The following is a 27,570-nucleotide window of genomic DNA, read 5'->3' as shown; positions in this document are numbered from 1 at the left end:
TGATTGTAACACAGGCAAGTGGAGAGTATTGCATTACACTCCTGACTTGCCTGTCTTTCTTTTCCTGACTTTTGCCTTGATAATGGTGGAAAGGCTTTGGGGTGTCAGGAGGTGATTATTTGCCATGATTACCCAGCCTGTGACCTGATCTTGCAGCCACAGTATTTATATAGCTGGTCCAGTAGAGCTTCTAATCAATGGTAACCCCCAGGATGTTGATGGTGGGGGATTCAGTGATAGTTATGCAGTTGAATGTCAAGGGGAGATGGTTAGGTTTTTTTTTGGAGATGGTCATTGCTGTGTGGCACATATGTTACTCGCCACTCATCAGCACAAGCCTGAATGTTGTCCTGGTCTATATGCCAACACGGACTGCTTCAGTACCTGAGGAGTTATGAATAGAGCTGAACACAGTGCAATCATCAGTGAACATCTCCATTTCTCAAACTGATACCACATTGAGCTGCAAATTCCTGCCCTTTGTCGGATTGCTTCAATGTCAGGGTGAGATAGTAGGTTTATAAATATCATGATCAGAGATGTAATCTGGAAATTTAGAATTCCAAAAATTGGCATATCCCTCTCCCAAGGACCAAAGATAGCACCCCCAGAAAATTTATACATTAAAAATGGTGTACTTCACAATTGATGGACCTTTAATCTAAAACAAATAGGAAAAATAAATAATATAGCAACCAGACCACCAATTCTCCAAAAGCTATCTGAAAAATCACCATACCATTGTCAAAGCATAGTCCTCTTCCCTTCACAGAGGCTCTCTTTCCCAAAAGATTTCTTCAACTTTAATCTCCTGTCCCAATTTAGAAAGGCACTGATCACCTCTGTTCCCAAGAGAAAAAATCACCTTTTCTCTCTACCTCTTCTCCCAACTCAAAAGAAGAAATCTTTGCCATCTAATCACACCTCCAATTCACAGAGGCATTCTTCCTCTCTGATGGTCTTCTTACTGCCAATCTATGCTGTAGATTGTAACTAGTATCGTAGAATCATTGAGTTACACAGCACAGAAGATGACCATTCAGCCCATTGTGCCTATTCTGGCTCTCTGAAAACTATAAGTTGGTCCCACTCCCCTGCTCTTTCCTTAGAGCATGGCAAATTTCTCCTTTTTAAGGATATATCAAACTCCCTTTTGTAAGTTTTTATTGAATCTGCTTCCACCACTCTTTCAGGCAAAGAATTCCAAATCAAGTTCTGATGAAAGGGCATCGACCTGAAACATTAATTCTGTTTCTTTCTCCACAGATGCTGCCAGACCTGCTGAGTATTTCCAGCAATTTCTGTTTTTATTTCAGATTTACAGCACCGCAGTATTTTGCTTTTGCTCTGTAAATTATTTCTATGTTGCAGAAAGGGCCTCCTTAGCTAAGGGCAGCAATTCTCACTGGTAGTTTATAATTGCTCCTGAAGTGATGCAGCAGTGGCAGAAGAAGCTTCAGTGCCAGGTATGGACCACAACTGGGATCAATAATGAAAAGAGCATCAGGAAATGAGAGGGCAATAAATGCTGGTCTCATCAGCAATGCCCACATCCCATGAACACATATATATATAAAAAGATCTCCTGGCCTGATCCTCCAGGGCAGCAAATCAGCTGTTGTAGAGTAAATGGCTGAATTATTACTTCAAGAGATATAAAGTTTATACATTGGTATACAGTGCAAAAATCTAGCCACACTTCTGGCTGAAATCAAACTGAGTTACCGGCAAGGGGCAGCAAGTGTGAAGGGGTAGCTGTCTATTAATGCAATGGCCTTATTTCACTTGAATCTAGTAGTAGTAAATACTATCCTGAGAGAAATGTGCAGTAATCAACAAGATTGCCTTTTGTCAATGATTATAGTCATAACCACTTCATGAAATTGAAATATAGAGCTGGATTTTACAGCCTCTCTGACGCCTGGAACGGTGGCAGGGGGCAATGAAGATAGGAACGGAGGAGGCCCGCCACTGACCCCGATGCTGGCAGACCCCATACTAATCTCGGTGGCTGCGGCAAGGCCTCGTGGCGGCTGCCCTGCCACTCGGCGACGGGACCCACATTAAAATATGTTAATGGCTAGTTACCATGCAGGCTGCCGCAATTCTGCCAGCAGATCAGTATCTTCATTCTGGCAGCCGGCAATGGAATGCCGGCCTTTGAATCTTAATTTGAGGAAACTTAACATCCACTATACCTTTAAATTTTACAGGCTCATTGAGGGCTGTAAGCCCTTTAAAAATGGAGCCTGCGCTTGCTCGCCCCTCCACATCATGGGGAGAGTGGGGCAGGTGCCGCAGCCATGCTGATGAGCCGCAGTGTTTGGAATCGCGGCAGCTCAGTGACACGGGCCCCGTGTGTGCAGGCCACATTTTTTTACACGTGCCGCCTATTTTGGCAGCGGACTCTTAAAATGCAGCCCATATTCGCAGAATGTGATACTGAAATGGTATTCCAAAGTGTGAGCAAACACTTTTTTTCTTCATTCTGCTCTACTATTTTGATAATTCAGGATAAACCCATTCAATAAAAATAATATTGAAATATATTCAGCCAGAGGTTGTGGTACGCATCGGTACCAACGACATAGGCAGGAAGAGTGACGAGGTCCTGCAGGGGGAGTTTAGGGAGTTAGGTAGAAAGTTAAAAGTCAGGACCTCTAGGGTTGTGATCTCGGGATTACTCCCTGTGCCACATGCCAGTGAGGCTAGAAATAGGAAGATAGTGCAGCTAAACACATGGCTGAACAGCTGGTGTAGAAGGGAGGGTTTCAGATATCTGGACCATTGGGATCTCTTCAGGGACAGATGGGACCTGTACAAGAAGGACGGGTTGCATCTAAACTGGAGGGGCACAAATAGCCTGGCTGTGAGGTTTGCGAGCGTCACTCGGGAGGGTTTAAACTAGTGTGGCAGGGGGGTGGGAACCAGAGCAGTAGGACAGCAAGTGAAATAAATGAGGGGGAACTAGTAAGTAAGGCCAGTAAGACTAAGAGGAAGAGCAGGCAGGGAGGTGTTGCAGAGCACAGCGGGACTGGTGGTCTGAAGTGCATTTGTTTCAATGCAAGAAGTATAACAGGTAAGGCAGATGAACTTAGATCTTGGATTAGTACTTGGAACTATGATGTTGTTGCTATTACAGAGACTTGGTTGAGGGAAGGACAGGATTGGCAGCTAAATGTTCCAGGGTTTAGAAGCTTCAGGTGGGATAGAGGGGGATGTAAAAGGGGTGGGGGAGTTGCATTACTGGTTAAGGAGAATATCACAGCTGTACTGCGGGAGGACACCTCGGAGGGGTCATGCAGCGAGGCAATATGGGTGGAGCTCAGGAATAGGAAGGGTGCAGTCACGATGTTGGAGATCTTCTACAGCCAGCGGGAGGTAGAGGAGCAGATATGTAGATAGATTTTGGTAAGATATAAAGGTAATAGAACAAAGAACAGTACAGCACAGGAACAGGCCATTCGGCCCTCCAAGCCTGCGCTGATTTTGATGCCTGCCTAAACTAACACCTTCTGCACTTCCGGGGCCCATATCCCTCTATTCCCTTCCTATTCATATATTTGTCAAGATGTCTCTTAAATGTTGCTATCGTATCTGCTTCCACCACCTCCCCTGGCAGCAAGTTCCAGGCATTCACTACCCTCTGTGTAAAAAACTTGCCTCGCACATCCCCTCTACACTTTGCCCCTCGCACCTTAAACCTATGCCCCCTAGTAACTGACTCTTCCACCCTGGGAAAAAGCTTCTGACTATCCACTCTGTCCATGCCGCTCATAACTTTGTAAACCTCTATCATGTCGCCCCTCCACCTCCGTCGTTCCAGTGAAAACAATCCGAGTTTTTCCAACCTCTCCTCATAGCTAATGCCCTCCAGACCAGGCAACAACCTGGTAAACCTCCCCTGTACTCTCCAAAGCCTCCATGTCCTTCTGGTAGTGTGGCGACCAGAATTGCATGCAATATTCTAAGTGTGGCCTAACTAAGGTTCTGTACAGCTGCAACATGACTTGCCAATTTTTATACTCTATGCCCCGACCGATGAAGGCAAGCATGCCGTATGCCTTCTTGACTACCTTATCCACCTGCGTTGCCACTTTCAGTGACCTGTGGACCTGTACGCCCAGATCTCTCTGCCTGTCAATACTCCTAAGGGTTCTGCCATTTACTGTATACCTCCCACCTGCATTAGACCTTCCAAAATGCATTACCTCACATTTGTCCGGATAAAACTCCATCTGCCATTTCTCCGCCCAAGTCTCCAACCGATCTGTATCTTGCTGTATCCTCTGACAATCCCCATCATTATCCGCAACTCCACCAACCTTTGTGTCGTCCGCAAACGTACTAATCAGACCAGCTACATTTTCCTCCAAATCATTTATATATACTACAAACAGCAAAGGTCCCAGCACTGATCCCTGCGGAACATCCCTCCATTCAGAAAAACACCCATCCACTGTCAGGAGGGCTAAAAGGGGTTATGAGAAGTCATTGGCAAACAGGATTAAGGAAAATCCCAAGGCTTTTTATACGTATATAAAGAGCAAGAGGATAACCAGGGAAAGGGTTGGCCCACTCAAGGACAGAGAAGGGAATCTATGTGTGGAGCCAGAGGAAATGGGTGAGGTACTAAATGAGTACTTTGCATCAGTATTCACCAAGGAGAAGGACTTGGTGGATGATGAGCCTAGGGAGGGAGTGTAGATAGTCTCAGTCATCTCATTATCAAAAAGGAGGAGGTGTTGGGTGTCTTGCAAAGTATTAAGGTAGATAAGTCCCCAGGGCCTGATGGGATCTACCCCAGAATACTGAGGGAGGCAAGGGAAGAAATTGCTGGGGCCTTAACAGAAATCTTTGCAACCTCATTGGCTACAGGTGAGGTCCCAGAGGACTGGAGAATAGCCAATGTTGTTCCTTTGTTTAAGAAGGGTAGCAAGGATAATCCAGGAAATTATAGGCCGGTGAGCCTTACGTCAGTGGTAGGGAAATTATTAGAGAGGATTCTTCGGGACAGGATTTACTCCCATTTGGAAACAAATGGACTTATTAGCGAGAGGCAGCATGGTTTTGTGACGGGGAGGTCGTGTCTCACTAATTTGATTGTTTTTTTTGAGGAAGTGACAAAGATAATTGATGAAGGAAGGGCAGCGGAAGTTATCTATATGGACTTCAGTAAAGCCTTTGACAAGGTCCCTCATGGCAGACTGATACAAAAGGTAAAGTCACATGGGATCAGAGGGGAGCTGGAAAGATGGATACAGAACTGGCTCAGTCATAGAAGACAGAGGGTAGCAGTGGAAGGGTGCTTTTCTGAATGGAGGGAGGTGACTAGTGGTGAATACTGATGCAAAGTATTCATTTAGTACCTCGCCCATTTCCTCTGGCTCCACACATAGATTCCCTTCTCTGTCCTTGAGTGGGCCAACCCTTTCCCTGGTTACCCTCTTGCTCTTTATATACGTATAAAAAGCCTTGGGATTTTCCTTAATCCTGTTTGCCAATGACTTTTCATGACCCTTTTTAGCCCTCCTGACAGTGGATGGGTGTTTTTCTGAATGGAGGGATGTGACTAGTGGTGTTCCGCAGAGATCAGTGCTGGGACCTTTGCAGTTTGTAGTATATATAAATGATTTGGAGGAAAATGTAGCTGGTCTGATTAGTAAGTTTGTGGACGACACAAAGGTTGGTGGAGTTGCGGATAATGATGAGGATTGTCAGAGGATACAGCAGGATATAGATCGGTTGGAGACTTGGGCGGAGAAATGGCAGATGGAGATTTATCCGGACAAATGTGAGGTAATGCATTTTGGAAAGTCTAATGCAGGTGGGAGGTATACAGTAAATGGCAGAACCCTTAGGAGTATTGACAGGCAGAGAGATCTGGGCGTACAGGTCCACAGGTCACTGAAAGTGGCAACGCAGGTGGATAAGGTAGTCAAGAAGGCATACGGCATGCTTGCCTTCATCGGCCGGGGCATAGAGTATAAAAATTGGCAAGTCATGTTGCAGCTGTACAGAACCTTAGTTAGGCCACACTTAGAATATTGCATGCAATTCTGGTCACAACACTACCAGAAGGACGTGGAAGCTTTGGAGAGGGTACAGAAGAGGTTTACCAGGATGTTGCCTGGTCTGGAGGGCATTAGCTATGAGGAGAGGTTGGATAAACTCGGATTGTTCTCACCAGAACGACTGAGGTGGAGGGGCGACATGATAGAGGTTTACAAAGTTATAAGTGGCATGGACAGAGTGGATAGTCAGAAGCTTTTTCCCAAGGTGGAAGAGTCAGTTACTGGGGGACATAGGTTTAAGGTGAGAGGGGCAAAGTTTAGAGGGGATGTGTGAGGCAAGTTCTTTACACAGAGGGTGGTGAGTGCCTGGAACTTGTTGCTGGGGGAGGTGGTGGAAGCAGGTACCAATGAGACGTTTAAGAGGCATCTTGACAAATACATGAATAGGATGGGAATAGAGGGATACGGACCCCGGAAGTGCAGAAGGTTTTAGTTTAGGCAGGCATCAAGATCGGCGCAGGCTTGGAGGGCCGAATGGCCTGTTCCTGTGCTGTACTGTTCTTTGTTCTTTGTTCTTGTTCTTATATCATGTGGTTTATTTGCACAAATTGAATTTAGTTCAATACTAAAATTCAATTACATGAAATAATGTCAACTGAAAATAAGACATCAATAGTTTCAGGGTTGAAATTAAGTTTACAATTAATTTAATTACAAATTTTCACCCAGACTGACTTCAATATTTTGGGTTGCAATGCTGCTGCTCATATTTCACTACTTGTGTTGAATAAAGTACACTCAGACTTCTACAGGGTTCAAACTTAAATGGGAAATATTAAAAAGTGTCGGATTAAAATATGAATTCACTTAGGTATTTATCATTGAATCATAGAAAGTTTAAGGTACAGAAAGAGGCCACTTGGCCCATCGTGTCTGTGCTGGCCGAAAAACGATCCACCTATTCTAATCCCACCTTCCAGCATTTGGTCCGTAGCCCTGCAGCTTACGGCACTTGAGATGCATATCCAGACTCCTTTGGAATGAGTTGAAGCTCTCTGCCTCAACTATCCTTACAGGCAGTGAATTCCAGATCATCACCACCCTCTGGGTGAAAAAATGTTTCCTCATCTCCCCTCTAATTTTTCTACCAACCACTTTAAATCTATGCCCCCTCGTCATTGACCTCTCTGCTAAGGTGAATAGACCCTTCACCTCCAGGCCCCTCAAAATTTTGTACATTTCAATCAGATCTCCCCTCAGCCTGCAAGGAGAACAACCCCAGTCTATCCAATCATTCCTCATAGCTGCATTTTTCCAGTCCTGGCAACATCCTCCTAAATCTACTCTGTACCCTCTCTAGTGCAATTACATCCTTTCTGTAATGAAGTGACCAGAACTGCACACAGTACTCAAATTGTGGCCAAACCAATGAGTTATACAGTTCCAGCATAATCTCCTTGCTCCTGTATTCTATACCTCGGCTAATAAAGGAAAGGATTCCATATGCCTTCTTAACTACCTTATCAACCTGTCCTGCTACCTTCAGGGATCTGTGGCAATTCACTCCAAGTCCCTCACTTCCTCTACACTTCTCAGTATTTTCCCATTAATCATGCATTCCTTTGTAATGTTTGACCTCCCCAACTGCAGCTCACACTTCCCCATGTTGAATTCCATTTGCCACTTTTCTGCCCATCTGACCAGGTCATCAATATCTTCCTGCAGCCTACAGCTATCCTCCTCGCTATCTACCACACGACCACTTTTTGTGTCCTTAGCAAACTTCTTGATCATGCCCCCTACATTTACGTCCAAATCGTTAATATACACCACAAAAAGCAGGGGACCCAGTACTGAGCCCTGTGGAACACCACTGAAAACAGCCCTCTAGTCACTAAAGCAGCCGTCAACAATTACCCTTTGTTTCCTGCCTCTAAGCCAATTTTGTATCCACCTTGCTGCATTTCCCTGGATCTCATGGGATTTTATTTTTTTAACCAGTCTGCCATGTGGGACATTGTCAAAAGCCTTGCTAAAATCCATGTAGACCACATCAACTGCACTACCCTCACCTATCTTCCTTGTTACCTCTTCAAAAAGCTCGATCAAGTTGGTCAAACAAGGTCTTAACAAATCCATGCTGACTCTCCTTGATTAACCTGTGCCTTTCTAAGTGACAGTTTATCCTGTCTGTCAGAATGGATTCCAATAATTTGCCCACTACTGAGGTTAGACTGACTGGCCTGTAATTATTCAGTCTATCCTTCGCTCCCTTTTTACAACGTTAGTAATTCTCCAATGCTCCGGCACCACAGCTGTATCCAGTGAGGACTGGAAAATGATGGTCAGACCCTCTGCTATTTCCTCTCTTGCTTCTTTTAACAGCCTAGGATGCATTTCATCTGCCCTGGTGATTTATCAACTTCCTCTCACCCTATGTTCATCACATCCAATACTTCACACTCTTCCTCCTTAACTACAATATCTTAGCACTAAGCCTTGTAATTCCAATTAAATGTCTCCACAGCAACCAGATACATAATATGCAATGGCTGCCCTGTCTCTGTGCCTCAAAGAAAACGTTCTGCTATATTTTCTCTGACGTTTAGTGTTGCATCACAACTAATTAATTGACAGCCTGGTTCAGTCAAGTTTTATTAGTTCACACAATTACCACACAAAACAGGAGGAAAGAAAAATATGAGATAAGCAATGTAATTAATTACACCTCCAAATAAATATATGCCCACAACCGTCAAGATATTACCCTGCATTAATAGTTCATTTTTCTCCACGTAGAGATAACAGCTACATGCCACAATGATCTTGAATCATCAGGATTAACTGTAAAACTCATCAGGCATTTTGTGGGTTGAAATCTGAAACTTGGCAGAAATCTGCAATAAATAAAAGAGACAGTAGAGGGCATTTTGAAATGATATTTATTCAATTGCCAAACCCAATTAAAATAAATGAGCGTTGAGGTTGTTCCTCAGTAATATACATTGGATCCACCAGTGCATTAGCCAACAGTTCAACAGGTTTTCTACTTAGACTCTAGAGAGACTAATGTAAATAGCTATTACTTAAAAAGTCGGAAAACAGGGAGGAAAATGAAGCAATCTTGTTGTGCATTAAGCTAAAATAGCAAGTATTGATATCAAGGGAAACATAATACCTTCTTATTTGAAGTTTAAAAAGAATGGTTCAGTCATGGTCATCCTTGCAAATCAAGACTACCTTAATTGGTCAGTTTAATTCTCCAGCCCAAAGAAGACAGTATGCTTGCAAGTCAAATGCTTGCTGATGCTGCTTAAAGCACAATTTTGTCCAGTGTGTGGGTGAAAGAGGTGAGTACTGCATGTGCTCTGATATACTTGTAAGTACTATCTTCTTGTATTCATGTAAAACCTTGACTACTGCATATGCTCTGCCCAAACAGGGACCAAAAATAGTTTCATGAAAATCGTATCTTGTGAATGGGGAAGGGGGAATGGGAAACAATAATCTTTAAGGAGAAAAGCACATCCGTAGGTTATGCAACACGTTATCTAACTGCAAGTCTTTCTTTTTAAAAAGGTTTTACATGAATACAAGATAGTTCTTACAAGTACACCAGAAATATTCTAAATTTGAAACCTTTACCAGATTCACTTTTTAATGGCCATTTTAATTGCACTGACTTCTGGCATTACCTGCTCAGGCATTTTTAAGGTCTGAACATAATTGCAATGTCAGCCTTGAATGTAAATTTGCCTCGATAAATCCAGCACATTAGGGGCAGATTTTGCTAATTGCAGAAACTCCACTCCCTCATATCTAAGTTTTGGTAATAGTGAATTTGACTGTAGTATAATAAGATTACTCTCCTCTGGTGTATTTTAAAAACTAAATTCCTATAAATTTTCCACATCAGTGGTAGGGAAACTATTGGAAAAAATTCTGAGGGACAGGATTAATCTCCACTTGGGGAAGCAGGGATTAATCAAGGATAGTCAGCATGGCTTTGTCAGGGGGAGATCATGTCTAACTAACTTGATTGAATTTTTCGAGAAGGTGACTAGGTACATGAGAGTAAAACAGTTGATGTAGTCTACATGGACTTCAGTAAGGCTTTTGATAAGGTCCAGCATGGGAGATTGGTTAAGAAGGTAAGAACCCATGGGATCCAGTGCAATTTGGCAAATTGAATTCAAAATTGGCTGCATGGCAGAAGGCAGAGGGTGATGGTCGAGGGTTATTTTTGCGATTTGAAGCCTGTGACCAGTGGTGTACCGCAAGGATCGGTGCTGGGACCCTTGCTGTTTGTAGTGTGCATGAATGATTCAGACGTGAATATAGGAGGTATAATTATAGAAACATACATAGAAAATAGGAGCAGGAGTAGGCCATTCGGCCCTTCGGGTCTGCTCCACCATTCAAAAAAGATCATGGCTGTTCGTCTAATTCAGTACCCTATTCCCAATTTCTCCCCATATCCCTTGATCCCTTAGGCATGAAGAAACATATCTATCGCCTTCTTGAATATATTTAATGACTTGGCCTCCACTGCCTTCTGCGGTAGAGAATTCCACAGGTCCCTCTGAGTGAAGAAAGTTTTCCTCATCTCAGTTCTAAATGGCATACCCCATATCCTGAGACTGTGACTCCTGGTTTTGGACTTTCCAGCCATCGGGAACAACCTCTAGCCTGTCTGGTCCTGTTAGAATTTTATAGGTTACAGGTATGATCAGTAAGTTCGCAGATGACACGAAAATTGATGGTGTCGTAAATAGTGAGGAGGAAAGCCTTAGATTGCAGGATGATCTAGATGGGCTGGTAAGATGGGCAGAGCAGTGGCAAATGGAAATTAATCCTGAGAAGTGTGAGGTCATGCATTTTGGGAGGACGAACAAGGCAAGGGAATATACAATGGATAGTAGGACCCTAGGATGTACAGAGGGACCTTGGTGTACTTGTCCATAAATCACAGAAGGCAGCAGCACAGGTAGATAAGGTGGTTAGGAAGGCATATGGGATACTTGCCTTTATTAGCCGAGGCATAGAATATAAGAGCAGGGATGTTATGATGGAGCTGCATAAAAAGCTAGTCAGGCCACAGCTGGAGTACTGTGTACAGTTCTGGTCATCACACTATAGGAAGGATGTGATTGCACTGGAGAGGGTGCAGAGGAGATTCACCAGGATGTTGCCTGGGCTGGAGCATTTCAGCTAAGAGAGACTGGATAGGGTAGGATTGTTTTCCTTGGAGCAGAGAAGGCTGAGGGGGGACATGATTGAGGTATACAAAAGTATGAGGGGCATAGATAGGGTAGATAGGAAGAAACTTTTTCCCTAAGCGGAGGTGTCAATAACCAGGGGGCATAGATTTAAGGAAGGGGCAGTAGGTTTAGAGGGGATTTGAGGAAAAGTTTTTTCACCCAAACGGTGGTTGGATTCTTGAACACAATGCCTGAAGGGGTGATAGAGGCAGGAACCCTCACAACATTTAAGAAGTATTTAGATGAGCACTTGAAACGCCATAGCATACAAGGCTACAGGCCAAGTGCTGGAAAATGGGATTAGAATAGATAGGTGCTTGATGGCCGGCATGGACACAATCAGCCAAAGGGCCTGTTTCTGTGCTGTATAACTCTACGTCTATGACTCTATGACTAACAACAGCAGCACCCTTGTCTGCAGGTTTGATGACAATGGCGGGGTTAGATCTGAGAGAATGGAGTGCAGCAAGTTCAGAGGGAGACAGGTTAGAATGAGTGAGGGGGGGGGGGCAGAGAAATTGAGATGGCGATATCTCTCTGACAGTTTTCAATGAAAAGATCAAGAATGAGTAACAGGCCAGAGGGAGGAGTCCAGGTGGAGGGAGAATGCTGGATGCGGGTGAATGGGTCTTCTGGTTGGGGGGAGAACTCCTAGTCAAAGAAGTGAGCCTGGAGGTGGAGGCGACAGAAGAAAAGCTGAATGTCATGCCGAGCATGAAATTCATTGAGGTGGGGGCGTAAAGGAATAAAACTGAGTCCTTTGCTGAGTACAGAACATTCAGTGTCAGAGAGGGGAAGGACAGAGGGTATAGTGAATACACAGCAAGGGGTCAGAACAGAAGGGGTGGGTTCAGAGGGAGGTGAAGAGGAAGAAGGATCTGGAGGGGCATTAGTTTCCATCAGCTACTGGAGCTTGCGTTCCTTAATACCTGAAAGGAAGAAAAAAAGTTTTTTGTTAATGCGTTGGATAAGACAAAGGATGAAATGAAACTGCGGAGTAGAACAGCTTTGAGATAAGGTGAGGCGGTGCTTATGGAGAGAGAGATCCAGTGTGTACATTTGGCGGCGCATGGCACTGAGTGTGGATCTCAGGACGCGGTAAGAGCAGAAGTCCGAGGAACATTGTATTTCTCGGAGATACCTGTAATCCTGGGTGGATTCAAAACATGAAGGATGAAACTTCAGTTGGAATCCACATGGAATAAGTCGAAGCCGGAGTCAGTCGCTGAGGAAGGAGATATGACTGTGAAAACGAGTTTTGGTAGACACTTTATCAAACACCAGGAGGGTAATAGGGGGAAATAGAAAGCAAAGCAGCATTTTGCTTTTATTTTAGTGTGAGTTCAAATCCCACCATGGCAGTTTGAGAATTTGAATTCAGTTCTAAAAAATTATCAGTAAAAGTGACCATAAAGTTGTTGAACTGTCATTAAAATTCCAACTGGTTCACTACTGTACTTTAGGAAAGGAAACCTGCCACCCTTATACATTATGGCCTATATGTGACTCCAGTACCATACTAATATGGTTTATTCTTAACTGCTCTCACAATTAGTCGCGCCAACTACTCAGGGCAGTTCTCAGGGCAATTAGTGATAGGCAGTAAATGCCAGCCAAGAACAAAAACATATTTTTCCCCACTAGTCATGAGTTAATCTTAGTCACAAAAGTACTGGTTTAGGAGAGTTAAGGAATTACATAATGATCAGGTAGGACAATCAAGGCTGATTTTTGTGATATGATCCAATGCTGACATCATCTTGAAACACAAGTAAATTTATATCCATTTTGAAATAATTCAGAACTTCAACTACAGTATGAGATTTATATGTTATATTCTGCAAGTCATTGTTATAATCCTATTAATTAATACAATTTGAAAAGTTTATATAATTTCATTACACTTCAAAATTTTACAATTTATATCTGTATGGTAGCAGACATAATCAATCTAAAGCATATAATGTGCTGTCACTGTTATGTTAAAACTACAGACTATAGTTAATATCAAATATGTATAGCAACTGTGAGAGCAGATTTAGGGAAAAAAACAAAGAATCTGAACATTTCTACAATAGAATCAATTACTTTACATAAATGTCTACTAAAACAAGGTTATTTTTGGGCTCAAGAAAAATCAGTAAGGATGAGTTGATCACCAGGAATCACCATTAAGAATGGTCAGGTAATGTATACTTCCTCTAATCTACCTCAACCTACTGCATCTGTATGAATATTTCTTTTTTCTGTACCTGCCAGCCTTCAAGCTTTTCCGTGAAATTGTCATTTGGTGCTTATTTATTTATAGTTTTGCAGTGTGGGGCCCAACATTGGTAATTTGGGTCTATGCTGACCAAACAGATTTGGCAGCTGGTTATTTTAGGTCACCTGATTGCCGTAACGTGAGTAGGTAGGGCCAGACAGACTCATGAAAGCGAACAGGAGAGAATATTTTTAAAGAGGATAAAAAGCCTCAATTAAATATTCAGGATTTCAGATTATTCAGCTGCTAAAGAACAAATGCTAAGTTTGCAATTGTACAACATACTCTGCCATTTTGAATTTATTCAGTTAAAGATCACAAAGGCATAAATGTTATCTCTGTCGGATCAGGGAGCTACAAAGGCTTTTTCATAAACTTAAAATATTTCATTGTCACAGACCTGAGTGAATTATGACCATCTTGGGTACAAGGGAAAGAACACCTGGAATTTACCATCACTTCCAACATTTTATTTATTTCAATCCTATTTTTTCCTTTCTTGGACTTTGGGAGAACGGAACAGAGACTGACAAAGTTTCAATGAATGCTGTACTATCTTGTCAATGTGCTATTAGTATTGAATGAGGAAAGCAGACTCCGGGTCAAATTAACAGGAGTTTATTTACAGCGTTGTTTTATTAGGGTATCTACATAAACACTGAGCAGCACCAGCTACAGACTCATGACATCATATCCTGTGATGATGCTTACGGTCTATATACATAATCTACCCAGCAACAGCTTATGTACATTATACTACAAATGCCATTAATACACTTTGACCAACAGGTGGAAGGTAATGAAGCACTAGGATTTTCCTTCCTTCCTTCTCAGTAGGTTGGCAACTTACTTGCTAACAGTAACTGTTGCTATAAGTAATTGTTCATCTGATCAGAGTGCCAAGTGTGATTGACAGTTGAATCAAGCATTCAAACTGCTTACATGGAGATTGTTCCATGGCCCAGCCAACTCTGCCAGGTTGTCCTGGAGTCTCTTGAAATGAAAGATTCATCTCCTGGGCACTGTTGCAAACAACCTGGGGGAATAAATCTTGTGGTAGAATTTTCTCCATATTCACACTCAGAAATGTGTAATCAGAGAGTGAGGCAAATAAAAGAGTAAAAGAACAAGGAAACACTTGGCTGAATTTCTTCATTCTTTAACACCAATCTATGGATCCCTGTGCCAGAACACCTCTCAGCTCATTATAATGTAACCACACACCAGGATAAAGAGATGTGTATGTGAATTTCCTGCAATTATGCTGGCTCAAAACAGGTGTAAAATTAAGCTCACCATTTTAAGCACAGCAGGAAACAAAGTCACTTCATTGTGGTTTTTAAAAAATCGTTCTTCACTGAGACCTACGCTAAATTTTCTGTTTCTTTGGATGCATTTTTATGGCATCTGTATGTCACATTAAAAATTGGAAAGTTTCCACAATTGCATGTTCTTAAACATGCTGTGCCTAATGTGTATGACTGATATAGATGGCACGAAACTTTAATTTTCATACTTAAAGAAGGAATATATGGTGAGGGTTTGGTGGTTTCCTTGGGGTTCCAATTGTTCGCAGTGATTTACACGAGTTTGCATCCAATTTTATGTTTTGGCGTACATTAATGAGGTTAGCAGGAAATGCGAGTGTAACTAGACATTGGCAAAATGTGCGCACAAATGAGCATAATTTTGAGTCTAATGTCCCGATTCTGCTTCCACAGGAAATTCCACTTGAAAACAGAGTTTGCATTTTGGCATTGAGATTGTGCCTGTGAACTCAAACTGCATTCTTCCAGTTTGTGTTTTCCCTGCCCATTCCATTATGTCCTGCTCTGTCCTCCTTTATTTGGAATGAATGGCAGCATCACTCTCCCAGGTCTTGATTTCCACTTGTTCCAGATTCTAGCACAATTGGAAGATCAGATAATTTTAAACACAAGGGAGCCATGCTTCAAACCACTTTTGTTGTATTTTTTACTGGTTCATGATTTAATTTGCTGAACCTGTATAAGGAACAAAACAGGCTAGATTCATAGTTTACTGTAAAATGATTAGAGCAGAACTGAAACAGTAAATACATTTAATGGTTGTACTGCTATTGCTTTTATAGCCAATAAAACACAACTGACATGCAATATTAACATAATTGTATCTGTCTTCAATTTGTTAGTAACATTTTGATTTGCTCTAGTTAATTTCAAGTTGAAGGAAACACACATCTCATTGTCACAGTGGAACCAGAATTTAGAATCTAATCCAATTTTTAAAAAAACTTTCTAGTGCATGTAATTTTTCTTCAGATTAATTCATGGAGCTCCAGGACATGTGCTAACCAAAATCCTATTTTGCAAAAAGGTGCAGCTTGATTCCTCACCCCACTGCTTCTTTGCTCCAACGTGCCCTCAGCTCAAAGCAACAGTGGATGAAACGTTTGCCTATGTTGTCAACTTTTCTTTCTTTTTGCTCCACAATAAACACGATCTGAGAATAACAGTCTGGAGGTGGAGGTGTTGGCTGGTGTGGGGGGAGGGGTGGGGGGGGTGGTGTTGGTGGTGGCGGGGGGGTGGGCGGTGAAGGGGGTGCGGGAGAATAAATATTTTCAGGCCAAAAGGCTCAGTCTCTCTTAAATCCTAGCTATAACATGGGGCAACTTTAACCTGGCTTTAATGCTTCCTATAGTATAACAGTGACTACACTTTAGAAAGTACTTAATTGGCTGTAAAATGCTTTGAGACATCCTGAGATTATGAAAGACATCATATAAATGCCAGCTACTTTTTCTAATTCGTCTCATGGGGAAATGACGGTAGTAGCGCCAGGATGCAGAGAAGTGGGCTGCTAGATATTTTGCGAGGGATGGTTGGCATCGAGGCCTGTCTATGCTCTTTGAGGAGGAGCAGATCATGAGCTGCAAATCAGTTTAGGTACACAGCCACCTGGAACAGCCCAACCCAAGCTTCAGAAGGACTATGATTGCATAGCCACTGTCTGAAGAGGGACCACATAACAGCACATGTAGATAAGGTGTTAGGAAGGCATATGGGATACTTGCCTTTATTAGCCGAGGTATATAATACAAGAGCAGTGAGGTTATGATGGAGCTGTATAAAATGCTAGTTCGGCCACAGCTGGAGTAGTGTGTGCAGTTCTGGGCACCACACTATAGGAAGGATGTGATTGCACTGGAGAGGGTGCAGAGGAGATTCACCAGGATGTTGCCTGGGCTGGAGCATTTCAGCTATGAAGAGAGACTGAAAAGGCTAGGGTTGTTTTCCTTAGAGCAGAGAAGGCTGAGGGGGGACATGATTGAGGTATACAAAATTATGAGGGGCATAGATAGGGTAGATAGGAAGAAACTTTTTCCCTTAGTGGAGGGGTCAATAACTAGGGAGCATAGATTTAAGGTAAGGGGCAGGAGGTTTAGAGGGGATTTAAGGAAAATTCTTTTCACCCAGAGGGTGGTTGGGAATCTGGAACACACTGCCTGAAGAGGTAGTAGAAGTATTTAAGAAGTATTTAGATGAGCACGTGAAGCGCCATAGCATACAAGGCTACAGGCCAAGTGCTCGAAAATGAGATTAGAATAGTTAGGTGCTTGATGGCCAGAACAGACACGATGGGCCGAAGGGCCTGTTTCTGTGCTGTATGACTCTATGACCTCCAAGTAGGATTTCCACCCCCAAACTGCTGAGGTCTGAAATGTCTTAAGTAAGCTAACCAAATAAATTTCCAAAACGATGCCAAAAGTAAGAAGAAATGAAACATTATTCATTAAGGTATTTCTATTGTGACAGAAGAAATGGAAATCTCTAATGCATAAAATCAATTAGATTAAAAAGACAGATGGTGCATATCAGCGGTCCAAGAATTCTGCCTGAAGGTGTTAGACATACAGTTTCAAATTAAGATAGCGATTTGATTCTGTTCATGACAAGAGGACCTGAGGGCTTAAATTTGCATTTTTTTCCCTAATCTCTCCTTTTCCCCCTCTTTGGGGGCACTAACTCTTATTGGGTATGGTCTGTGCAAAAGCACTCAAATATATGGGGCCCCAACATTTAGAAGATAAATGCAATAACAGCTGCAAATTGCAGGCAATGTCGCACGACCAAACATCACATGAGCAAGCTTCCAGGAATATGTCCACAGTTGGCAACCCTATCCAGCTGCTGTAGAATTTCTCTGCTGCCAGCTTTGAAAAAATCCATATTTTCCTTCCCAGAAAAACTTTCCCCATTGTTACTACGTTGAAACCTAAACCCAAGTTCTGATTCTGAATGGTGTCATGTAACAACAGATTTCTATTCTCAATGCATACGCAGTTCTTAATCATTATCCATTTTACACCCTGCACAATTTACCTGCAGGTGAATTAGTCATGGTATGAAATACATAGGAATTATATAACTCAACTGATATCACATCCACAACAATTGGATAGAAGCCCAGAGTCCAGTTTAACAGGAACGCATCAAGGTGTAAAATGTATGAGAATTAGGAAATTGGTGTCAACCTACACCATTACATTTCTGAGTAGCAGCAGTAATTGGTTACCTTTAACAACACTTAATACCTAGCATTCTCATCTGACTAAGGATATAGTAAAATATCTTATCAAGTATACCAAAAAAAAAAGACAGCAGTCCATTTACTAATCATTCCCAATCACCCAAACTCTCAAATACCTATCTGATTCATGATTAATTTACCCACCACCTCCCAGTTTCATGCATTCACCACTTGCTATACAAAGTTGTTAAGTCCAAACTCTAGGACACCTTCCTTCATCTAAGCTTGAGCTCATGACACCTGATTCTAGAATTTGTGTAATCTTGGTCAGATCATGAGTCAATTATTGATTATTTAAGATTCCTGAATATTTAAATAGCTCCATGAGCTTCTCCTTCTCCAGCACGATCCTGAACTCTTGAACTTCTCAGTCTTGCACTAGGTTTCAGACAGGTGTTAAGTGGTAGCTATTCTCAGAATCAAGAAGCTCAGCACAGTAAATTATTTTTAATCATTTTAAAGTGCACAATTTTGCCAAATAAATACCAGCTCAGCGCTGTATCATACAGTATTCATAAAATATTAAAGCTTAGATATCCCCAAACACTGGAGAGACGTGCTTCAGAAACTACAAAACCTACATTCACAAGCTGCAGAGTTGAGACTTGCCACAGAAATTAGCCTGGAAGTCTGGCAGAATTTTGGGTGACTTAAATCTATCATGCCAGTCCACAATGCAGCAGAGCAAGGCATTGGACCGCCCCATTAATATTGCTTATTTGCTGGATCAGCATTAATGGTGGAATTTTAAGCATGATCTGAAATTAATTTTATTGATACTTATATGTGCTGCTGACACACATATAAAATACAGTAATACTTTGTGCAGTGAAATTCCTAACCATATAGGATAACTGGAAAAAAAATTGGATTCTTGCGAAAATAGGAATGAACAAGGAATACAGACACAAGCATACTATCAGGATTACCAGAGTTTCTAACACTGTTTTTAGGAAATAAAAATATTATTTGTGTAAACAGTCCAAAGTTTTATCATGACCTGAAATCAAAATACTAAAAACACTATAAAATTGGACCTCAAGTTGAGATACTTAACAGCAAATTTGCATCAAACACTTCACAAATCACATGAAATAGCAGTAAGACTATAATCTTCCATATACACATTGAAAGACTGAACATTCCTTCAGGCCAGAAACATTAATTTCTGGTTAAGCCCACTTTTGAAAGGGAAAAACAAATGAAAATGATCGGAGCAAAAATTGTTCATCATTAACATCAAATTGAACAATTTCTACTTAGAGTTGTGTTCTAAATGAAATATAAAAGCAGACCAAATCAACAACAATGTAGATAAATAATATAGATTCTTTCTGCTAGATTCTGCAGATATATTTCTAAGGTATTTGAAAATGTGTGATGCTCTTCTGCTTCATTGCAACACCATGCAAAAACACAAGCATATCTTTACAATAAACACTATATTAGAACAAATTTGCCATAAATTTTTTCTCCTCCCGGTCGTTACAATGCCACAGAGCTAACATTTGGGTTGTCAGGGCTGGTGGTGTCCAGCTGTGAGAGGGTTGCAGTGGCCCTCATACCTGGGTTTGTGTGTGTGTGTTGGTGGGGCGAGTGGGAGGGGGGGGGGGTGGTGGGGTGTTGGGCAGGGTAGGGGACAGCAGGGGTTGATTTTCTCTTTGAGACATGGTGCCGAGAGCTTGATGCAATTAATAACTGATAGCTAGAATTAATACAATGACTAAAATCTTTTGTATTAAATAAATGGATGTCTATCCTGAAATATCAGGAGTCCTTGTTGGCTTTATTCTGAGAAAAGAATAGCTACTCATCATTCCAGATTTAATTTTGTTTCAGATACAGTAGTATCAAGTATACTTAGAGAGATTTTCATATCAAAATTAAAGAGTGAGCAATTTAGAATAAATTGCAGAACGAGACATCAGCTAATTAACAAAGATTGAGTATTGAAAACTCCCCCTGAAGATGTCACTTGCACATTATTGTGAGCCTTTCATTGAACAGAAATGCAATTTCTCACCATAAGCACCTAGTTAGTTCTCAATAGCTCACAGATAGAAAAATAAAAGTTGAGGAATGGTAGGGCAGCTGAATCTGGTGAAGAACAGCAAATACACTATGCTGTCAGCAGCAGAATATATGAAGAAAATCTATGTTTGGAGCCATCTATTATTTCTGTACATGATAAATGTCTTCATCAGTGGTTGCAAACATTCTTTGTAAATAATTTTCTCTTCTCTAGATGGTTGAGCAGATAGATGATTTTCTAGTTCAGTTCCTCTCATGGTACCACAAGGCAAGTAAATTTTCCATTACCGAGTTTATCAATGATAAAGTTTCACCAAAGGGTCATGTGTTTATTCTCTGGATTTTTTTTGCTGCAGTTCAAACTTCACAACAAAAGGAACCACTGGTAGTCACTTGAATTCAGTTGAGGTGAGATGGGGTGGAGGGAAAGAGTCAGGGTTCAAATGAAGTTGGCAGTGGCAATAATAATGGCAAATGGAAAGAATCTCATTGATGAACTTTTTATCACTTGCATTCCACATCTTTCAATTGGGGAAGAAAAGGGTTGGCAATAATGCAATACAGTAGGCTAAGTAACCAGAAACAGCTTGGCCTCACTTTATCTAGTCATTCAATAAATTAACTCATTATTTCTTAGAACAGCATTAAAATTATATATCTGAACATTTTTCACAAATCTAACTATAACTTGGCTTTTATGACTAGGCACAAGGTTTTAATAAAAAAAGAAACTGATTGAAAAAATAAAATCTTATATTGTCTATTAGAAAAAGAATCAAAACCTTAAAATCTGATATTTCTTTAATGCTTCTTTTAGAAATACCATTTGAAAAAAGCATATTTGTATAACAATGCAATTATACTCTAGACAAAAACTGACGAGCCAATATGAATGTCTTCAAAATCTTGAACAGCTGTCTGTCCAAGCTCTGTATATGAGGGTGTGCTGAAATAGAATATCTCATTTCAAAGAAAAATCCCAATTTGTAACACTTACTATGATTCTTAATACTTATGTTCTATTACTTTTCAAAAAACCTTGTGCCATTTTGATCTAAGCTACAATAAGCTTAGCTAAAACTTCACAATCATTTACAGCATGATATACACAGTATCTGGTGTTTGAACGATTTATCTACAGCCATCACAAATGATCTCTCAAGGGTTTTATTTTCTCCCACAGCAATATCAACAATTCATAACAGTCTTCTGAGGTGGCAAATAACTGTAAGCAGAACAATTTTCGTCACTAACGTGGTACCTGGAAGTTTCTTCTGGACAAATCTGAAATTAAAAAAAGGACAGAATCCAAGAGCAGTTTAAAAAAAGACTTTCAACTGGATGAAATTGTTATCAAGTTATATGTTATTTTCTAAGTTTCAAAGATGTCACTGAAACAATTATGTTACCAGTACAATTTTATCTCCAAAGTAATCCAACAATGCTTACATTTTTTACACAAATTTAGTGGTTTTTTTCCTCCTTCAATGATGGTGATCACTGCTGGTGGGATGCAATTGCACATAGGTCAGCAGCTCAAGTGGCCTTTGGTCACATATGAATAACTGTTAGCAAAGTTCTTGAACACAGAAGGCATCACAGCCAAGTCTGATTCCATCTTCATCCTATTATCGATATATAGTTAGCTTTCAGTTAGCATCATGGGAGAGGGGTAATTTTAACCTAATTCTCCTGGCGGAGAACTGACTAGATCACATGGGCTGCCAGTTTTACACCTCTTGTTTAATTTTGCTTTCCATTGCAGTTGTTGGAAGATTAGTTTTTTACTGGGTGTAATCAACAGAGAAAAGGAGATAGAATAAAAATAAAGAAAATATGACAAAATAGAAAGGCAGATTAGAAAAGCATTTAGGGTAGCCAAGGAAAGGTGGTATGAAGACGGTTGCAAGGAAATAGAACTGGAGAAAAGGCATAATATGAGAGCATTGCATAAGAAGGTTAAACACTGACAGACAAGAAGAAAATAGCCACAAATAGTGGCTATATAAGGAGCAAGGAAGGTGAACTTCTCTTCAAAAAAGAAACGGCAGAGAAACAATGGGTGGAGTACATTAGTGAGCTGTATGACAATGAAGACAGAAATGAATTGGTACCACCAGAGGGAAGAGAAGGACCAGAGATAATAGAGGCAGAAGTCAGTGCAGCGATCAAAAAGACAAAAGTAAAGAAAGCACCTGGAATCAATGAGATACTAACAGAATTCCTAAAAGCCCTGAATGATGTTAGCATTGGGAAACTGATGGACCTCTGCAACTAAATGTACAGAACAGGATTCATCCCTGTGGATCTAATGCAGTCAGTGTTCATTAAGCTCCCAAAGAAACCAAAAACCCTAGAGTGTTCAGAGCACAGGACAACAAGCCTCATGAACCATGCGATGAAAATTATTTTAATAATCATTTTGGAAAGAAATGACCAATCTATAGAAGCAGAGATAGATGATAGTCAGAATTCAGACCAAAAAAGGGAACAAAAGAGGGCATCTTTAACTTGAGAGTAGTGATCGAAAGATATCTGGAAGTACAAAAACCTGTGTACATCTGCTTTATAGACCATGAGAAGGCATTTGATAGAGTCTACAATCAGAAAATAATGGAATGCTTAAACAAACTAGAAATTGACAGAAATGATAAAAGAATCTATATTGGAAGCAATCAGCGGTGATGAGATTTGATAGTGGCTGGTCAGACAGTTTCTCAATCAAAAGAGGAGTACATCAGAGATGTGCTTTATCCCCATAACTGTTCAACCTGTATACTGAAACTATCTTCAGAAAGATAGAACATCTACCTGTTTGCAATATTGGTGGGTTGAACATTAACAATTTGAGATATGCAGAAGACACTGCACTGATTGCAGAGTCAGAAGAGTCGCTATAGGAAATTGTGAACAAAGTGAATGCAAGGAGTGTGAGATATGGATTAAGAATGAATGTGAAGAAAACCAAGACAATGGTGAAGAGCAGATACCTAACCCCGGAAGTAAAAATTGAAGTAAATGGACAAGTCCTGGAACAAAGGAAAAGGTTTACATACCTTGGGCAGGTTATCACAGATGATGGGAGATCTGACTGTGAGATTCAAAGGAGAACTGAGATAGCCAAGATCAGCTTTGTCAGAATGAAGGACTTGTTAACATGCAAGAAACAGACCCTGAATCTTAGGAAAAGAATGCTGAGGTGCTACATTTTGTCATCTTTGTTAAATGCCTCAGAGACATGGACAACAAATAAAGAGACTATTGATAATCTAAATGTATTTGAGATGTGGACATATCAGAGGATGTTCCACACATCTTACACAGACAGAAAGACTAATGAGGAAGTGCTGGAAATGGTTGGAAAAAAGAGGAAATTAGTGCATAACATCAAAGAGTGAAAGATATACTTCGGTCAGATCATTAGAGAAGAAGGTAGACAGAGACAATTATTGGAAGGAAAGATTGATGGAAAACGTAGGAGAGGAAGGGAAGCAGAGAAGAAAATGGATGATGGATATAATGGACTGGATGCAGTTGACCTATGCAGAATGTGTAAGTACAGCACAGGACAGACAGAGGTGGAGATCCATGACAGTCAAACTTCTGGGAAGAAGATGACACCAATGAAAAAAATCAACAGAAGTGGGAAGTTTAGCTGATTTCCTCATCCCTTCCTAGTTTGTTGAAACCATCACAAAGGTTAAAGGAAAGGACTGGCATTTATATTGCCCTCAGGATGTCCCAAACCACTTTACTGGCAATAAAGTTCTTTTGAAGTGTAGTCACTGTTGTGATGTAGGAAAATGTAACAGCCAATTTACATACAATCAATGAAATACATAATCAGATAATCTGTTTTAATGATGTTGATTGAGGGATAAATATTGGCCAGGATACTGGAAGAACTTCCCTACTGTTCTGCCAAGGGATCTTTTACATCCACTCGAGGGCAGGAGGGACCTCAGTTTAATGTATCATTCAAAAGATAGCAGCTCCGACAACACAGCATTCCCCCAGGACTGCATTGACACATCAGCCTGAATAATATGATAAAAGTTCCTGTAGTGCGGCTTGAATCCATGACCTTCTGACCTGTGTGAGAGTGCTATCACTGAGTGAAGGCTGACACGATGTGCTTTCAATATTGTTTTGATTGGCGGGATAATTTTTTTGCATTGCATGAAAGGGATGTCATTGCTGGTGAGTGGAACAGTTTTCACACTCAACGTCAGTATTAAGCACTCCAAAGTTAATCAACACTTACTAAATATAAACAAATTAGCATCCACTATCTTAATAGAGAACTAATATTATTGACATATTGCAAATGGATCAACAAGATATGAAATCCAACTTTTAACGTATCGTTTTGCTTTTCCCACATACAGCATTCTATTTTCACTTTGTGTAATGGTGCAACTTGTAGTGATAATTAGTGCTGGATTTAAAAAGTTGCATGTTCTGGATGTTCCCACTGAGATCTGAGCTGTCTCAAACAGGAAATGGTAACACTATCTGTCTGAGCTGGATTGGAACCCTCATCTAAAATGGTAAGAAATATAATAGGAGTAGACCATATGGGCCCTCGAACCTAATCAATGAGCCTATTCAATAAGATCATGGCTGAATTTCTACATCAACTCCACTTTCCTGCCCTAACAACATATTGCTCAATTCTCATAGTTTCCAAAAAATATACTGATCTCAGCCTTGCATATACTCATTGACAGATAATCCACAATCTGCTGGGATAGGGAATTCCAAATATTCACAACTCACCGAGTGAAGAAATTTCTCCTCATCTCAGTCCTAAATGCCCAACCCGTTATCCTGAAACTATAAGCCTAGTTTTAGGCTCTCCAACCAGGGAAGCAATCTCAGCATCTACCCTGTCAAGCTGTCTAAGAATTATATACATTTCAATGAGATCACTTCTTATTCTTCTGAACTCCAGAGTGTATAGGCCCAATTTACTCAATCTCTCCTAGTAGGACAGCCCTCTCATCCCAGGAATCAATCCAGTGGATCTCCGTTGCGCCACCCTTTAAGGCAAGTATATCCTTCCTTGGGTAAGGAGACCAACACTGTATACAATACTCTAGGTGTGGTCTCACCATAGCCCTATATAATTGTAGCAAGACTTACCTACTCTTATACTCCTTGAAATAAAGGTTAACATACCATTTGCCTTCCTAATTGCTTGCTGTGCCTGTATATTAACTTTGTGATTTGTGCACAAGGACACCCAAATCCCACAAATCCTGAACCTAACACAGTGCCAAGTTCTCTGTACATGAATAATTGAAGTAATTATATGTTATAACTTCCTCTCCATTAAATTATATTTTTAAAAACACTTTCTCAATAATCTGTGTGCATACTCTATAATCTAATTAAAACAACCATTAAATTCCAACTTCATCTTTTTACTCCATTTCAAATGGTGTTAGTCTACCTCATTAACACAGTTGCAACAACCTTACTATGGAACCAGTCACTAAAATCATGATTTCATTCAGCTTTATAAAATGATGCTATGTTCGACCCAACTAAACAGCGTAAGTTTTAATTCCTACTTGCCAAACCGTTGATTTTTTGCAGTTAGCGTTTACAAAAATATTAACAGAAAAATACTCAATGTAAAATGCACAAAATTCAGATTTTCTGCAGTGATAATTACAAAAAATAGCATCAACTGGATTATAAATAAATATTGAATATAAAATAATTGATATGATCTAACAGTGATGAGGTGTCTTACGCAGGTCAGAAAATAAAGGTTGCCAAATTCTAGGAAAATTAGGTACAAATTACTTTTAATTTACATGCACTTTTAATAATATGATGCAAAATTATTCAATTATCACAACACTTAGTTTTAGCATATATAGCAGATATTGTACAATTCTGCCTAACTGACTTGACAAATATCAATGTATGCAAAACCAATTAAATTGTTTGTCAATGACAACTTGACCAGCCAAGATTGGTACTGGGAACTTTATTGTTTGTAGGATTTATATTTACAGACAATCTTTATGTATATTACGACATTGTACTCAAGCTAAATTATTCTGAAAATGACACATTTGATTGGATTCCAAGACACCTTATGGCATATATACTGGTATTACTCATTAGAAATGTTCTATTTAACAGGCGATTCCATATCACGATCTGCATTGTCAAAATAAAGAAATCTGAATAAACTTGAAAGGATTTTTAAACACTTTTGACAGTAGAAAGCAGTTTTTTTTCTTCTGCTGTAGTTGGAATGGTATGAGATATGAGTTTATTCAGAAAATAGATAAGATAGCTATTGAAATGCTGCACTGCTCAATAATTCATTCACGAATGAGAGTAGAAGTGAATGGAGTTGTGCCTGATTTTTTTGAATCTCATTAAGTATGTTAGCAAATGTCCCAATTTTGACGAATGTAAGTGTGGACCTGGAAATTATAGACTTATTAGCAAGGAATCCAGTGTCAGAAAGCATTGTAGTTTATTGCAAAGGAAGTAATTAAAGAACATTTTAGATAAACAACAAAGAGTACATGAGTTTGAGAGAAAAAAAAAAGCAGTTATTGGAATTTTTGGGCATGTAACAGATCCTGGCTCAGTATATCCAAAATAACTTTGGGTCTGATCTCGTTGCAAGGCCAAAGCCATACTGTTTGTTTCCTGCACAAAACACACACCTTGGGCTGAATAAAAGAAGGCGGCCAGCACGCGCGGATTTTACTCTGTGGAGCCGCTGCAATGTGATACACGGTGGCTCATTTACATGGCTGGGGTGGACTGCCCCCCCAATGACGTGGAGGGGGTGGGAGAGCTGTCCCCAGCAACGGTGTCTGGCGCCACTGCGCAGGTGCCATTTTTAAAGTGCTTCCAGCCCTTACATTTAAATGTTTAAAGGGAAAGTGTAATAAGTGATGTAAAAAAATTACATACATGTTTCCAGCCCCTCTCTCACCTCCCCCCGCATTAACAATACACTCATTCCTTTCCCTCTCCCCACAAGAGTAGTTACCTTGCCTATCTGACCTTACCCCGCAAAGTTCACAAACTTTTAACTTTACCCCTTCCCACAATCCCCTCCACCAATCAGAATAGTTTGACCCCGCTCCCCCCCCTCCCAGACTGAGAAACGTACCTCCTCCCCCCTCCCCACAGGTGTTGCGCCTCGTTTCCCTGGATGCGGATTTGAAGGTGCGGCAGTGCCGGGATAAAGATCACGGCAGCACTTCAGGAGATGAAGGGAACTGCATTAACTTAGGTAAGTTAATGAATTTGAATATTTAAATTATGGTCCCTTAGCCGAGCAGTGGGGGTGCCGCCACAAGGCCTTGCTGCCGCTGGCAAGATCGGGATGGGCCCTGCCGCCGTCGAGGTCTGTGGCAGGCCTCATCTGGGGCACTCTTCATGCCCCCCC

The 27,570-nt window shown here is 40.7% G+C and overlaps 1 protein-coding gene across 3 annotated transcripts in view; it reads right to left on the bottom strand.

The window, feature by feature from the left end:
* Positions 1–8,683: 8,683 nt before the first annotated feature.
* The window catches only part of lin7a (lin-7 homolog A (C. elegans)), a 125,386-nt gene continuing 106,499 nt past the window's right edge, over positions 8,684–27,570 (bottom strand). For all 3 annotated transcript variants that reach the window (XM_068050456.1, XM_068050458.1, XM_068050457.1), the window contains one exon: positions 8,684–21,422. The gene's annotated coding sequence lies outside the window, so the exon portion shown is untranslated. The remainder of the gene's footprint in view (positions 21,423–27,570) is intronic.

This window comes from Heterodontus francisci, chromosome 18, assembly GCF_036365525.1.
Source record: "Heterodontus francisci isolate sHetFra1 chromosome 18, sHetFra1.hap1, whole genome shotgun sequence".
In the NCBI taxonomy this organism is placed as follows: domain Eukaryota; kingdom Metazoa; phylum Chordata; class Chondrichthyes; order Heterodontiformes; family Heterodontidae; genus Heterodontus; species Heterodontus francisci.
The sequence above is the reverse complement of the archived record's forward strand: the minus strand, read 5'-3'. Positions and strand labels throughout refer to the sequence as shown.